This window comes from Rhinoraja longicauda, chromosome 1 (assembly GCF_053455715.1).
Source record: "Rhinoraja longicauda isolate Sanriku21f chromosome 1, sRhiLon1.1, whole genome shotgun sequence".
NCBI classification, from domain to species: Eukaryota; Metazoa; Chordata; class Chondrichthyes; order Rajiformes; family Arhynchobatidae; genus Rhinoraja; species Rhinoraja longicauda.
In genome coordinates, this window is record NC_135953.1 from 57,804,348 (window position 1) to 57,820,977 (window position 16,630).

Below are 16,630 nucleotides of genomic sequence, written 5' to 3' on the forward strand. Positions count from 1 at the left end.
ATTTAGGTAATTTTCACCCATTATTTTACTGCTCCTGAACACCAAACACTAACAACTTATCTCCAAACGCAAACGTGTGTATAAGGTTCAGAGAGTTCACAATTGTTTATGAGGAAGAGAGGGGATTGAAACTGGGCTTTTCATCCCCCACGGAGAACTATCTACATCATCATTACCTAATCAGTACCACTGAGCTCTGGATCTTCAGTTAAACCAATTAAGTATGCGAGGAGTAACAACTTCTACTACATTAGCCCAATAGTGAATTAGTGTCATTGTTTAGTTTAGTTTAGTGATACAGCATGGAAACAGGCCCTTCGGCCCACCAAGTCCATGCCGACCAGCAATCCCCGCACCTTAATACTATCCAACACATACTAGGGGCAATTTACGCTTTTACCAAGCCAATTAACCTACAAACCTGTACGTCTTTGGAGTGCGGGAAGAAACCGAAGATCTTGGAGAAAACCCACGCAGTCATGGGGAGAATGTATAAACTCCATAAAGACAACACTCGTAGTCGGGATCGAACCCGGGTCTCCAGCGCTGCAAGTGCTGTAAGGCAGCAACTATACTGCTTGCTGCGCCACTGTGCTGCCCTGAAGGAGAAAAAAAAAGAAAGTCTGAGCCTGCCAGATCATGGCAGATGAAGCCACTCAGTTGTTTATCATTCATCACCCCACAGCCCCCTCACCAGTGTCATATTTCGAGGGATAGGACATTGGATTATTTTTCAGAATTTCCATTCCAGTTCTACAATTCTGTGTCCACCTATCGCTTGCCAGACTTTATCCCAGCCCCATCTCTCTTTTCCAACTTCCCCCCCCCCCCTACTACAATCAGTCTGGAACCAGGGTCCCAACCCAAAACATCACCAGTCCATTCCCCTCACACTGGCTGCCTGACCTACTGAGTTCCTCTGGTGTTTTGTTCAAGATTCTGGGATCTGCAGTTCATTGTACCTCTGTAGCAACTAAATTTACTTGGATATTGCTACTGTGATTTGGGTCTTCAGTTTCACAGTCGCTGTTGTGCTAACCCAGCAAAGTCTTAAGTATTTTAATTGAATATCTGGAGTGCAGCAGTATAATCACGGAAAGCACTGCTGTCGTGTTCCATGGAGAGGAAATTCCTAGGACAATTTCTGTTGCCTCAAGAACAATGGCTTTACTGATTACATGATGATTTCGCCACCATTTGTTGTAATCCTGGTGCTCACATCATAGAATTATTTAGGTAGAGCAGAGAGGTGACATCACCATAAGGCCTACCGGGAGGAGGTGGCTGATCTGGCACTCTGGTGTCAGGACAATAGCCTCCTCTTGAATGTCACTAAAACAAAGGAGCTGATTGTGGACTTCAGAAGGGCTAAACATCCAAGGACGTACACGCCACTGGAGATAAATGGGTCTATTGTGGATAGGGTGAGCAGTTTCAAATACTTGGGAGTCCGCATCGCAGAGGATCTGACGTGGGCAACGCACATTGCCGCACTGGTGGGTAAGGCTAAGCAGCGCCTTTACCACCTTAGACAACTGAGGAAATTCAGAGTGTCGCTGAGGATGCTTCATTGCTTCTACTCTGGGGCTGTAGAGAGCATCCTGTCCGGCAACATTACAGTCTGGTTTGGGAACAGCTCTGCCCAGGACAGGATGGCCCTGCAGAGAGTAGAACGCACCATGGGAACTACACTCGTCCCCCTGCAGGACCTATACATCAGGAGGTGCAGATCCAGAGCAAGCAAGATCATGAGGGACCCCTGCCACCCCAGTAACGGACTGTTCCAGATGCTACGGTCAGGCAAACGCCTCCGCTGTCACGCTGTGAAAACGGAGAGGATGAGACGGAGCTTCTTCCCACAGGCCATCAGGACTGTCAACTTTGATAACCCCAGAGACTAAATTTTTGTCGACACTTTTTGTGCTATGTTTAGTAACTTATTAACTTTATTTATATGCTGTAACTGTAATTATTTTTGTGCACAACCCGCAGGCATTGCCACTTTCATTTCACTGCACATCGAGTATGTGTATGTGACAAATAAATTTGACTTGACTTGACTTGACTTGACTTGTTTAAACCTTCTGCCACCTCCAAAGTAGTGTCAATTTTTTGTATTTTTCTCTCCCATCGCTTTTCAACCTTTTAAAGAGAGCCTTTCCTCCAGGACATTCTGATGCAATGTTTCCATCTCCACTGCAGGGAATTTTTGGAGATTGACGTGGAGTTCAATGTTCCATCTTCCTTACTGATGGCAGCTTCCTATCAGCAGGATATCTCCGTAAGTCTCCTGCTGATATTCAGCAGGATATCTCCGTAAGTCTCCATTCCAATCCTACCTTGAACTCTCTATCTTTGGTCTTCTATGCTGTTTCAATGAAACTTCAAACAAAACTTTGAGGAACAGAAACATCCTTCAATGAGACCTATTACAGTGTTCAGGTCTCAACATTTAGCTGGTGCCTCACATTTCCATCACGCACAGATGACTTTTGCTCCTTTTCTGGTAGTGTCCATTCACTTCTTCTCCATAAGTTATCGCCAGACAGACCTCACCACGTTTTCTCAGGTATATCCACGGCCATTGGTGTCTTCTGGTCTCCTCCATCTCACAAACTTCCTCTTTTGTTCTCTGCCCGTATCAATAGACAATAGACAATAGGTGCAGGAGGAGGCCATTCGGCCCTTTGAGCCAGCACTGCCATTCAATGTGATCATGGCTGATCATTCTCAATCAGTACCCCGTTCCTGCCTTCTCCCCATACCCCCTGACTCCGCTATCCTGAAGAGCTCTATCTAGCTCTCTCTTGAATGCATTCAGAGAATTGGCCTCCACTGCCTTCTGAGGCAGAGAATTCCACAGATTCACAACTCTCTAACAAACCTGGGGACAGCATGCGACAGCGCCCACGATAAGCTACGATACCTGGCGACAAGCCAGCTGTCGCCGAGAAATTTCTAGCAGGTAAATTTATCCGCAACGCGCCAAGATCCGCTAGGATTCATTGAAGACTCCTCACGATCATGCCCACGACACCCCGGCGAACGTTCGGCGACAGCCTAGTCGCTGGCTGGAACAGGCCCTTTAGCCTGCGAATAATGCAAAGGTTATGACTCTGTGCTGGTTGAAATTTGGTTGCCGGAAAGAGGGATTTGATTTTGTTGTTGCAAGTTATATTTTGCTGTACTCTGTGGCTTTCTGTGCTGCTGCTGCTGCTTCTGCATTATTGCTGTTAATGAGAGAACCGTTTGCTGCCGGGTTTTCACAAAGCATTTCTCCTTTGGCATAGATTTCTAAACCCAGAACAGTTGTCAGCAGCTGCAGCCCTGATCTCCAACCAGTCTGCTCAGCATGGGTACTTCATTGGGCCTGTCAGTGACTGTCAGAGATGTGAAGAGGAACAGTTGCTCAGGCAGTTGGAAAAACATCCTCCAGATGTGCTTACAACTCAGGTGTCTGTGTCCCTTGGCATGGGTCCAAGAACAAAGACTGCAGTCCTCAGCACAACTCCTTCGCCAAGTATGGGGAGATCTCCTTTCAATTCTTCTTCACAAAGGAGTACATTAAAGCCAGGGAGTAACTTGCAAAAAAAAATCTCATACTGTGGCAGCCTTTATTTTGGTCTGAAAGTCAGCGACCATTTTGTCTTCACATCCTTTCAAAACATCAGTGGGGGTGTTTGCCATGTTAGTCAATCTGCAGTAAGCTGACACACAAAAGAGGAGGCAGAGCCTTGTTTGCCAGTGAAGTATACGTCAATTTCTCCATGTATGAGAGGCATCACAATGAATGGACGTTTCAGCAGGTGGCAAACTTCCCTTAAACTTCATGAGCTCATCGGTTTCATTATAGATTTTTTTTGCTGGTGATGTTGCGAGATGTATTGACATTAAGAGTCGATAGCAGGCTTTCCATTGGCATTATTATGGAACATATATCAAATATCAGTGGGGCTGTGTCAGGAAAGTACAAAATAAAAGTCAACTGCTACTTGTGCTTTTACCTTCGGTTTTCTCTCTCTCCCAGTATGTGTACATATTAACAACAGAAAGTTTACCACATTAGTACAATCGGATCAATGGGGCAAAATAATAAATCAATATTTTGTGTCAATGTACTTTCAAAATTGCACAATAGTTTTATTCATCAATAAATTAAATATATATATATCAACAGAGACATTGAGGGCCAAAGGGTTTAATCCTGTGCTGTACTTTTCTATTTGTTATATTTTCTGAGGATAAAATGAAAACAATGAAATTGTTTAAATCCTGTCTAGAAAATTGGGAGGTTGATTCCAATTTGGAAAGCATTCATTGTTTCATGGCAATGGGTTTTGGTCTCCAAATTTGAGGAAGGATATTCTTGCTATTGAGGGCGTGCAGCAGAGGTTTACTAGGTTAATTCCCGGAATGGCGGGACTATCATATGTTGAAAGACTGGAGCGACTAGGCTTGTATACACTGGAATTTAGAAGGATGAGAGGGGATCTTATTGAAACATATAAGATTATTAAGGGATTGGACACGCTAGAGGCAGGAAACATGTTCCCAATGTTGGGAGAGTCCAGAACCAGGGGCCACAGTTTAATAATAAGGGGTAGGCCATTTAGAACTGAGATGAGGAAAAACTTTTTCACTCAGAGAGTTGTAAATCTGTGCAATTCTCTGCCTCACAAGGCAGTGGAGGCCAATTCTCTGAATGCATTCAAGAGAGAGCTGGATAGAGCTCTTAAGGATAGCGGAATCAAGGGGTATGGGGAGAAGGCAGGAACGGGGTACTGATTGAGAATGATCAGCCATGATCACATTTAATGGCGGTGCTGGCTCGAAGGGCCAAATGGCCTCCTCCTGCACCTATTGTCTATTGTCTATTGGCATTACAATGTATTTAGTTAAGGTCCTAGAATCGTTACCCAGATATGTTGGAATATGTAGCCAGAAAGCAACATCAAATCAACACTCATAATAAATGTGTGAAATGCAATATAGCAATTGGATGAGGATAATGTTTCTCTATGCGTACTGTTGGATCCAGATTAGAAATTGATATAAAATACCTGCAGAGTGTACAGAACTCAACAATGGTGTACATTTGTGGAATATATATACTACATATGCGACAGAGATAAATTTGCAAATGTGAAAATGGTGTATAGGCTTTACCTATCAGCCAAATCTCAGGCAAGAATCTTTGACATTTGCTCTCCAAACTTAAGAAGTAAGAAGTTTAGACAAGTTATTTCTGGCACCCAAATGTATTTAAATACTGAGTGGATAAAAAACTTTAAGTCAGTGTAAATACATTGTTTCAAAAATTCGATTTATGATGCAGTTATTTAATTTCAACTAATATATCTGTATTAAAAACATAAAAGGTATGTCAAGTAGCATCTGTGGAAAGAAGAACAGTCAAAATATCAGGTCGATATTTTTACAGGACTTTGCCTACAATATGTTTTTGCTTTTCAATTTCTTGCAGTATTTTCTTTGTATGTAAATCTTGCCAGATAGTCAGATGCCCTGGCCAGAACCTTACAACAGATTTTACAAATGACTTCGAACAGAGCAAGGCCCAAGCTTTCAATTATCAGATGCATGCCACTACAGATGACAGAACAATGCCTCCCACACCACATACATTAATAAAATAGCTGTGAAGAACAATCTCTCAGCCTCCCTCAGGGACAATTCCCATCTGATGAAGTGGGCTCTGTTAATGCAGTCACGTTCATTCAGGTTTAGGAGCAGATGTTCTCCCTTCACTTATGATTGGCATGTAAGTGTAAAGACACCAGACAGTTGGGCTGAGCAGTGCTAACATTGAGGTAGCAGGTAATGGTACTGACTGCAGAGCTGACTGCTTTCTATTTCACTAACAGCTGTTCTTAAAAATAATTTGTCAAAACATATATCGCTGCTACCTGCAATGCAAATGGGGTGTCGGAAGAGCAGAGCCAAGAACTGACTTCTGTAAAACATAAGAATAAAATACTTTCAGCACTGTCAGGTTTTTGTGAAAGCAGAACTCATCTGCTGATTATGATTATTCTGAAATTTCGAAGATTCGTGAGCAGATTATGTTTATGGAGCAGAATATTCATTTGACAAGATTGGCCTTGCAAATACATAGCTAGCACATGAGGCCTAGAAAATTGTTCAGGGGGCATTTTCTTGAATCCTTTCCCTAGCAGACTGCACATTATTTTCCAGTGGCTTTAAATCAGTCTAAAATGCTCTTTCACAAAATGTGCAAAAATCTCATTTAAAATACTGAATTAATATAAGCAATTTTGACCTAATCTATTCTTTGGAAAATTAACCATATCTGATGCATTCCCAATAATACAGTCCAACCAATTTTAATCTGGTTTCAAATCAGAATGTGTTAGGCAGGGCATAAAACAATATTCCACCTGCTCCATTCAATCTGTTACATTAAAATTATCCTCAAGGCAGGAATAAGTCATTGGGCTCACGGAGCCTGCTCGGCCATTTAGCCAAATGATGGCTGATGTTCTATTGGTGTACAGAGGGATCTTGCAGTGCAAGCCCATAACTTCCCGAAAGTGGCAACACAAGCAGGTAGGATAAACAAGGATGCATATGGCATCCTTTGCCTTTATCAGTCTTGGCTTTCAGTATGAAAGTCAGGAAGTTAGGTTGCAGCTCTATAAAACTTTAATTAGGCCACATTTGGAGTATTGTGTGCATTTCTGGTCACCACATCACAGGAAGCATATGAAGGCTTTTGGGAGGGTTAGAATAAAAGACTGGAGCGACTGGGCTTGCATACACTGGAATTTAGAAGGATGAGAGGGGATCTTATTGAAACATATAAGATTATTAAGGGATTGGACACGCTAGAGGCAGGAAACATGTTCCCAATGTTGGGAGAGTCCAGAACCAGGGGCCACAGTTTAAGAATAAGGGGTAGGCCATTTAGAACAGAGATGAGGAAAAACTTTTTCACTCAGAGAGTTGTAAATCTGTGGAATTCTCTGCTTCAGAAGGCAGTCAAGGCCAATTCTCTAGATACTTTCAAGAGAGAGTTAGATAGAGCTCTTAATGATAGCGGAGTCAGGGGGTATGGGGAGAGGGCAGGAATGGGGTACTGATTGTGGATGATCAGCCATGATCACATTGAATGGCGGTGCTGGCACGAAGGGCCGAATGGCCTACTCCTGCACCTATTGTCTATTGTCCATTGTCTATAAAGCTGTAGCCATGGGCACTTGTCTGGATCCCAGTTATGCCTGCCGTCTTGTTGGTTTTGTCGAACAGTCCTTCTTCCAAACTGGCACCAGCCCCCAACTCATTCTCCTCTACATTAAGGACTACATCGGCGCTGCCACCTGCACCCATGCAGAACTAAAGGTACAAATCGAAGGTATTTATTCACAAAATGCTGGAGTAACTCAGCAGGTCAGGCAGCATTTCGGGAGAGAAGGAATGGGTGACGTTTCGGGTCGAGACCCTTCTTCAGACTGATCCATGCAGAACTTGTCAATTTCATTAACATTATCACTAACCTCTACCCAGTCTTCAAATTCATCTGGACTATCTCTGTCACCTCTTTCCCCTCTCTTGATCCCTCTGTCTTCATCAGACAGACTATCGATTGACATCTACTATAAACTCACTTATTCCCACTGTTATCTGGACTACATCTTCTCTCATTGCCTCTTGAAAAGACATCACCCCTACTCTCAATTTCTCCATCTCTGTCGCACCTGGTCCCGAGATGAGGTTTTCCACTCTGTCATCTGAGGTCCTCTTTCTTTAGTAAATAGATTTCCCCTTCTGCTGTCAAAAAATGGATCCCTCACCTGTGTCTCCTCTGTGACCCACAGTTCTACACTCTCTCCCCTCCCCTTGGACAGTTGAAGAATAGAATTTCTCTCGTCCTCACCTTTCACCTGACTAGCCTCTGCATTCAAAACATAATTTTCCAGCATTTCTGCCACTAATTATGATCCTATCACAAACCACATCTTCCTATCCCCATCGCTTCTGTTTTCCATTGAGATCACTTCCTCCATAACTCCTTGGTTCACTCATTTCTTTCCTTCCACACTGCACCCCCCTCTTTTTCCTCTCTTTCCTTTTGTGACCCCCCTCCCCACCCTGGTGTGCACACATTTCTCACACAATCCCACTTCCCCTCCCCTTTCCTCTCCTCCCATCCCCTTCCACCTATATCCATTACTCTGGCTTAACATTTCATTACTTTCCTTTCCTTATATCAGTGTTTTGTCTCCTTTTCATCTCAAGTCATTGTCCATCCATCTATTAAACAACCTCCCCCCTCACCTCTATCCACCTATCACTTGTAAGGAAGTTTCCTTTATCCCTAACCAGTCTGAAGAAGGGTATCGACCCGAAACGTCACCCATTCCTTCTTTCCAGAGATGCTGCCTGTCCCGCTGTTACTCCAGCTTTTTGTGTTTATTTTCACTTGCAAGGCTTTGCCTTGTCCCCACCTCTTTTCCAGCTTTTTTCACGATACTGAAATCTATCCACGTCATCCAGAGACAATGCCTGACCCATTGAGTTGCTCGAGCAACTCAGTCTGAAGAAGGGTCTCGACCCAAAACGTCAACTATTTCTTTTCTCCAGAGATGCTGTCTGACCCGCTGAGTTACTCCAGCTTTTTGTGTCTATCTTCGAATTGCTCCAGTGCTTTATTTTCTGATCCTGACTCCAGCATCTGCATTCTCTTGTGCTTCCAATGTCTTGATGGACCAGGATCCTGGAAGTCACCAGCACTCAAGTCACAACTGCTTCAGGCACTACAGGATGTCTATGTGACTCATGCAAACTGTCAACTAAAACCTTTCAATTTTCCATTGAAGAAATACCTCCAGGCTACGCAGGAAAAATCAAAAGTTATCGCAGTGTTTCATATTGAAAAGGCAGACTTGAAATCATCTGTCAAAATTGTCGATTTAAACTGGAGTCCAGAGAGCATTCTGTCCTCTCAACATCTTTTGCAGATATCAGAGATCAAGAAACTCAGCACTTTCTATAATTACATTGTCAAAAGAGAATATAAACACCTATTTATACTTATGTTAAAAAAAATCATGGATGTTCATAGTGCCTACTGTGATACTTTGTTTCCTTACATTTATATCAATCAACTATTACTGAAGTATATGCATCGTGGCAATAACAAGCATAACAGAAGGAAAATATTTTACGTTGCTGCAAAGGGGAATCAAAGTCCAATTTGTCCGCTTAAGGTGGCAAATCTAATTATTGCAAATGACCTATTTATGGCAGTGAGGCAGACCATTTGGCCCCGTAAGTCTATCTTGGCAGGCTGAGATCAATTAGCCTGAGCATTCATGGTCAAGTAGAGAATAAAATTTTGGATTTTCATTATGGTACTCGAGAAAATTAATGCTTTATTCAAAATAGTTTGAACTGTAAGGCAAAACCTAATAGTCTATCTGTGATACGTTATGAATCTTCCTCTTCCTGCCTGAACAAGGAAGACTGATGTCCTTCAGTGTTCCATGGAATGAAGTCGCTGTCTTTAACTTACACCATTGACACTGCTGGGCCAGACACTAAAAACAAAATCATGTTGTGGTCCTTCCACCTCCCTCCAATAGCCTCCTCCTCTTCCTCTGCTGTGCTGCTGGTGAATGGGGACAGAACAATGGCACAACAGATTGTGTGCCTCTTCATCCCAGTAAACTGGATTCAAAGCTGTTCGCACAAAATGTTGGAGTAACTCCAGCAGTTTCTGTATTTTTTTAAAATATAAACCAGCATCTGCAGTTCCTTTTGTCTTCAAAGCTGTTCATGCTGATTCCCCACATGCTCCAGTTTGCTGCCACATCCCAAAGTCATGCAAGATGGTAGGTTAATTGATGACTATAAATCACCCCTAGTGTAATTGGTAGAAGAATTTGGTAGAAGATGCAATTGATTGAGAGACAATAGGTTACGAGGAAATAAATGGGGAATGTGATTGTGAATGTGGTCCAGCATAAACTCTTTGGGCCAAATGGCCTCCCTCCATATTGTAAGAGAATGAGAGAAATACATCTGTATCTTGTTTTCACAGAAACGGTTGCAGTTCCGGTGGCAGGAATGACACTTGGCCCCTGCCCTGACTGTGAAATGAACCAGAGAGCAGAGCTGGCATACAGCAGAACTGAACATTAAGAAAAAATCTTTGTCTGATTGCCCTCCAGTGAGAGGAGCAATATTTAACTCTAAATGCATCGCAACAGATGAGCAGCTGGTTGTAAATTCACAAATGTTCGTCAGGATCTGAAAAACTGGTAATCTTTTTTTTTCCTCATTTATATGTTTGTCAGTGAAGCAAGGCACCTGAATGATTGTCAACATGGGAAGGTCACTAACACATAAAAGACAAATTTCCTTTACACTCACTAATGGTGAGTCAGAAGACATAAGGCAGGGGAGCGGGGAATTTGTCTTCGGTTGTTGATGCTAAATACATGTTGGAGTATTCCCTGTTGCACTCGCCTACAGACATTTGAGGAGAGGTTGAAAACAAATTGTTGGAGAAACTCAGTGGGTCAGGCAGCATCTGTGGAATGAAGTGGACAGATAACATTTTGTGTCTAGACTATTGTTCAGACTGTTGAAGGGTCCTGACCAGAAACATTGTCTGCCCATTTCCCTCCACAGATGCAGCCTGACCTCCCGAGTTCCCCTGACAACTTGTGTGTTGTTCAAAATTCGAGTGTCTGCAGTTTCTTGTGTCTCCATAGATGAGATCACCAAGCAACTAATACACTTTATGAATTTAAGGCTAATGACCAAGTAGGAATACCTCCTATGCAGCATTTTAAAATAGATGTGTTATAACCACAGGCAGATGAAGGGGTTGATTACCGAATCAATATAATCATCTGGAACTTAAAACTTAAAAAGAAACAAAAGATTATGTAAGGAAAACATTGAACAGTGTATTTAGACATCACCAAGAATTGAAAATGGAGATAAAAAGATCATTATACACATAAAATATGATGTCCAGGTATTGGCTTGTGAGTTAATTAAATCACTACGCTGATGTCAGATGAGGTCACCTTGATTCCTCATGAAAGGAAAACAAATCAGTTTGATTGTATAGTACTCTTCATTACTTCAGAATGTTTCCCAAGAACTTTATTTGAAGTGTGCTGGAAGCATAGTTTATCTGGTACAGCACAAAACACGCAGGAAGTTTTCATGAAGCAAACTTTGCAGACAGATATTACATACATTATTATTGCCGCTACTCTGCGTGGAACAAATATTGAGCTGGACAGCCCTGGGTTTTTGTCTAATACTGTTGTGTCTGCCTGAGCGAAGAGGTGAGTCTGTGCTTCAAGTGCTTAATTTTTCCAATTCTGGAGAACATTTGGGGATTTACAAAGGCCTCACCTCTAGCAGTTCAGTGCCCCATCAGTATTGCACTGAATTGTTTCTTTGGATTATGTGCACAAATCCTCAGCATGCTGTTTGAACCTGGAATGTCAGACTTGAAGGTGAGAGCACCAGCACAACAACATGTTACCCAATCACCATCCTGAAATGATAGCCCTCTGGATTATAAAGGGGCTGCATTTTACAAACATCCTTGATGACCACAAGTTATCCAGAAAGGAAATAATAATTGCTGACCAATTTACAATTGAAAGACTACTTTTGAAACCTGACCTGCTGAGTTACTCCAGCATTTTGTGTCTACCTTCGATTTAAACCAGCATCTCCCGTTTTTTTCCCTACACTTTTGAAACTCAGTCTCTTTCATTGAAAAGGTAACCAAACACCATAACAAGTCTCCAAAACAACAAATGACAGGTAAACAATTGATTGTTTTCTAGTTTTAAGATTTGGGTTTGTCAGAAAATCATAAATATCAGTTGTATTTCTTTCACTAGTCCTAGGGAATACTTGACGTTTGCCAGATGAGACAAATGGGATTTTGGTTTTAATGCCAATTTTCCTTCCTTGTTGTTCTGGATTGTCGTTCTGGATACAGTCCAGTCTAGGGGAATGTTTAAACCACAACATTCTGACTCAGAGACAAATGTTTTCAATAAGACCAAATTCACAGCCTCAAATGAATTTTTTTGCTCAGATTTCCACTTCTTTGTACGTGGCCAATGTAAACCTGCAATGAGGGGAATTGGACGGCATATTCTAATATGCTGTTTAATTCCCCATATATTCTAATATGCCGTCCAATTCCCCTCATTGCAGGTTTACATTGGCCACATATAAAGAAGCTGTGGAATTCTCTACCTCAGAAGGCAGTGGAGGCCAATTCCTTGGATGTTTTCAAGAGAGAGTTAGATAGAGCTCTTAATGATAGCGGAGTCAGGAGGTATGGGGAGAAGGCAGGAACGAGGTACTGATTGTGGATGATCAGCCATGATCACATTGAATGGCGGTGCTGCCTCGAAGGGCCAAATGGCCTACTCCTGCACCTATGTAGAAAAATAACCAGATGCTGGTACAAATCGAAGGTATCACAAAATGCTGGAGTAACTCCTGCACCTATTGTCTATTGTCTATTAAGTGGAAATGTGAGCAAAAATCAAGTGACAAAAAACAAATCACATTGATTTTTCACAAAATGCTGGAGTAACTCAGCAGGTCAGGCAGCATCTCGGGAGAGAAGAAATGGGTGACGTTTCGGGTCTAGATCCTTCTTCAGGGTCTCGACCCGAAACATCACCCATTCCTTCTCTCCCAAGATGCTGCCTGACCTGCTGAGTTACTCCAGCATTTTGTGAATAAATACCTTTGATTTGTACCAGCATCTGCAGTTATTTTCTTATACTACATTGATTTTTCAAATTGATTCATCAGGTTGGACAGCTTTTATAAAGACAGGAAAGATAGAATTAATGTCTCACATTGATGATTTGCTCTTACACTATAAAGTAATATTTATTTCAAAAGTCTTATATTTGAATATATTGATATATACTTGAGAGCTACATTTTACTGTTTAGGCAATGCAGATACATAGAGATTTATCTTAAAAAGTGCATTAACTTTTAAAAGAGCAGAGGGATTGCAAGTACATAGTTGCTTGAAAGTGGTGTCACAGATGGATAGGGTGGTCAAGAAGGCTTTTGGTATATTAATCAGTCAAGGTATTGAGTATAGAAGTTGGGATGTTTTGCTACAGTTATACAAGATGTTGGTGAGGTCACATTTGGAGTATTGTGTTCAGTTTTGGTCATCCTGCTATAGGAAGGATGTTGTAAAGGTGGAAAGAATGCAAAGAGGATTTACGAGGATGTTGCCAGGACCCGAGGGCCTGAAGCATATGAGGCTGGACAGCCTAGCATCTTATTCCTTGGAGTGCAGAAGGTTGAAGGGTTATCTTATAGATCATAATGGGAATTCTACTCAGTGTTGGGGAATCAAAAACAAGATGTTACACTTAGGTGTATGTTGAAAGGGGAAAGATATAATAGAAATTTGAGGGGTTGTTTAATTTCGTTTACTTTAGTTTATTGTCATGTATACTGAGGTACAGTGAAAGGCTTTTGTTGCACAGAGGGTGATGGGTATATGGAACGAGCTGCTAGAGGAGATAATTGAATTTGGTACTATAGCGGCATTTAAAAGACACGGATAGATACATGGATGGGAAAGGTTTAGAAGGATATGGGTCAAATACGGGAATGTGAGACGAGTGTAGATGGGGCATCTTGGTCGGCATGGGCAAGTTGGGCAGAAGGGCCTGTTTCCGTGCTGTATGACTCTCTGATTCTATGACTATGTGAGTATCTCATCCAATACAAGTAAAACATCTGATTAATAACTGAAGTATTCTAATAGAACTGTGCCGATGCATTTATCAGTTAAGTTATAGTAGTGAACTTATCAGTAAATTTAAAAACTATCAAACATTTTTAATGCATGTCTATTAGTAAACCGAAATATGTTTGCTCTTTTAACTTGTACCCCTTCCCCTAAATCACAACTCCGTTCTTATTGGGAAGCATGGTTTAAATTGGCCATATTTTCTCTGTTATCAAGGAATGGGTGTGTAGGAGATGCTGTTGGGTCAATAAGAGAGTTACAAAAATGTATCCACACCAAAAAAAAGATCAAATTAGAACTATGGATTAAAAAGTAAGAATCAAAACAGAATGCCAATAAACATAAAGATGAAATTGCTGAAATAAAATAGAAGAGTAGAATAAATAACTTGTTTCCATTCTTATTCACTAAATCACATACTTTGACTATGACTTTCATAGTTTAGCTAATTAAAGTGTACCATGCTTGGACTCCCTAGGGGTCTTAGAGGTGAAGTGACAGAAAATGATTTTAGTTTTTTAGAAATATAACATGGAAACAGGCCGTTTGGCCTACTGAGTCCACACTGACCATTGATCGCCCAATCATACAAATTCTATGATATACCACTTTCCCATCCACTCCGAACACATGAGAGGTACTTTTTATAGAGGTCAATTAACCTACAATCCCACACATGGGAGGAAACCAGAGCACACAGATGAAACCCCATGTGGTCACAGGGAGAACATGCAAACTCCACATAGAGAGCACCCAAGGCCAAGATTGAAACTGTGAGGCTGCACCTTTACCAGCTATGGCACTGTGCCTTCCTATTTTAGATATTTAGGGTATTTAATTATTTAAGATAATGATGGGCTGGGAATAAGAGAGATGTTTCATCTTGCAATGAAGTTTTAAAAGTGGACAAAATGACAAGACATATCCAATAAGGAAGGTACCTCTTTACTCTAAAAATGGCTCAGGTAAAATTGCAGAAAAACAACTTGAGGAAGTTAGACCCATGGATAAAAGAGAAATGGATGGAATGATATACTGATGAGATGAAATGAAGTGAGGTGGAAGGAGACTTGAATGCAGAATGAATACCAGCACAAAACCATTGAGACAAAGGCTTTAATGCTGTGAAGGTCTTCACAAGATAAGACCATTAAACAGAAAAAGCTGGAAATACTCAGTAGGTAGGTCACATCCGTGGCGAGAAAAATAATCAACATTCCAGGTTGGAAATGCTTTGTCAGATTGAAAAGGAGAATAAAAGAAGAGGGTGGGGGAGGGGGGATATCTCTTTAAACGTAAAACTGGGGTGACGAATGGGCTACAGTTACAGCCTGACCTGCTGAGTGTCTGTTATTGACTTAGATTTCCAGAATCTGCTATTTTTAATTTTCAAGCCATGTAACACATTACTTTGTTTAAAAATTCTGATGGTGCAAGTAAGAATTTCATTGTTCGATCTGGGACATATGACAATAAGACACTCTTGACTCATGACTAGACTCATGACTCTTGAAAATTGTACCTACTATTACAGTATTAGGTTTATCCTAATTACCATTAGGATAATTGAGGTTTATGGCACACATATTGGCTGCAATTAGTAAACGATTCAATTATATGTATAATTAAACCTTTTACAACTATTTGGTGATTGGGGTTTTTTTTAAAAGCAGATTTATACAGATGCCACTTCTTCATTTAGGCAGGCCCAGAAAGTGTTGCTGTTTAACCAGGTTCATGTCAATTTGTTTCGGATCACATTTGAAGATGAGTTTCACAAGGTGATTATTCACAAGCTCATCAGGAAGGCTGGCTCCATTCTGGGGGTGGAATTGTATTCACTGGAGGTGGGCTTTGAGGGGAGGATGCTCCTTGGACAACTGTGGAGCATCTTGGACAATACAGCTCACCCCAACACTGGCCAACTTGAGGAGCACCTTCAGCAACTGGATGCAGCACAGAATGCCACAGGAGATCCTTCTTCCCTGTGGCTATCAAACTTTACAACTCCTCCCCCTTCTGTTGTGTGTAGACTGATTCCCCCCCCCCCCCCCCCCCTCCTCAATCTTTGCACATACTCGATACTAGACTTTCCACTCGTCACTTTAATTTCATGTTTTGTGTATCTTGTTGTGTTTTATGACTGTTGGCAGACCAATTTCCCTCCTGGGATAAATTAAATTCTATCGTATCGTATCGTACTGTGATTCCATCTTGAAATTTCTCATAAAAGATCACATGAACTGACAGGATAATAAAGTGGCTTGGGGAAAAAACACAGTATGGGAAACAAAGATACAGAAAGTTAGTGTGTAGAAAGGAACTGCAGATGCCGATATACACCAAAGAGAGACACAAAGTACTGGAGTAACTCAATGGGTCAGGTAGCATCTCTGGAGAAAAAGGATGGGTGGTATTTTGGATTGGGACCCTTCTTGATTGTGCAGTTTGAATTATTTTCACACTTTTGGGCCAAAGTGTGTATGGATACAAGGTTAGGGGTCTTTATACACCAACTGTCCTCTTGACATAAGACTTGTGTGAATTGAGACTTGGTTGAACAGCGGATATGAAAATATGAGCTATTTCAGAATCACACATTGTTACTATTGTCTGCTCTAACAACCAGTACTTGGGCCTGAGCTATTACAATCTATTTCAATGTTAGATGAAGGGGGAGCTTGTGCAACTTTTAGAATCATAGAGTCTTACAACATGGAAACAGACCCAACTTTCTCACACCGGCCAACATGTCCTATCTACACTAGCCCAACCTGCCTGCAATTGGCCCATATCCCTCTAAACCTGTCCTATC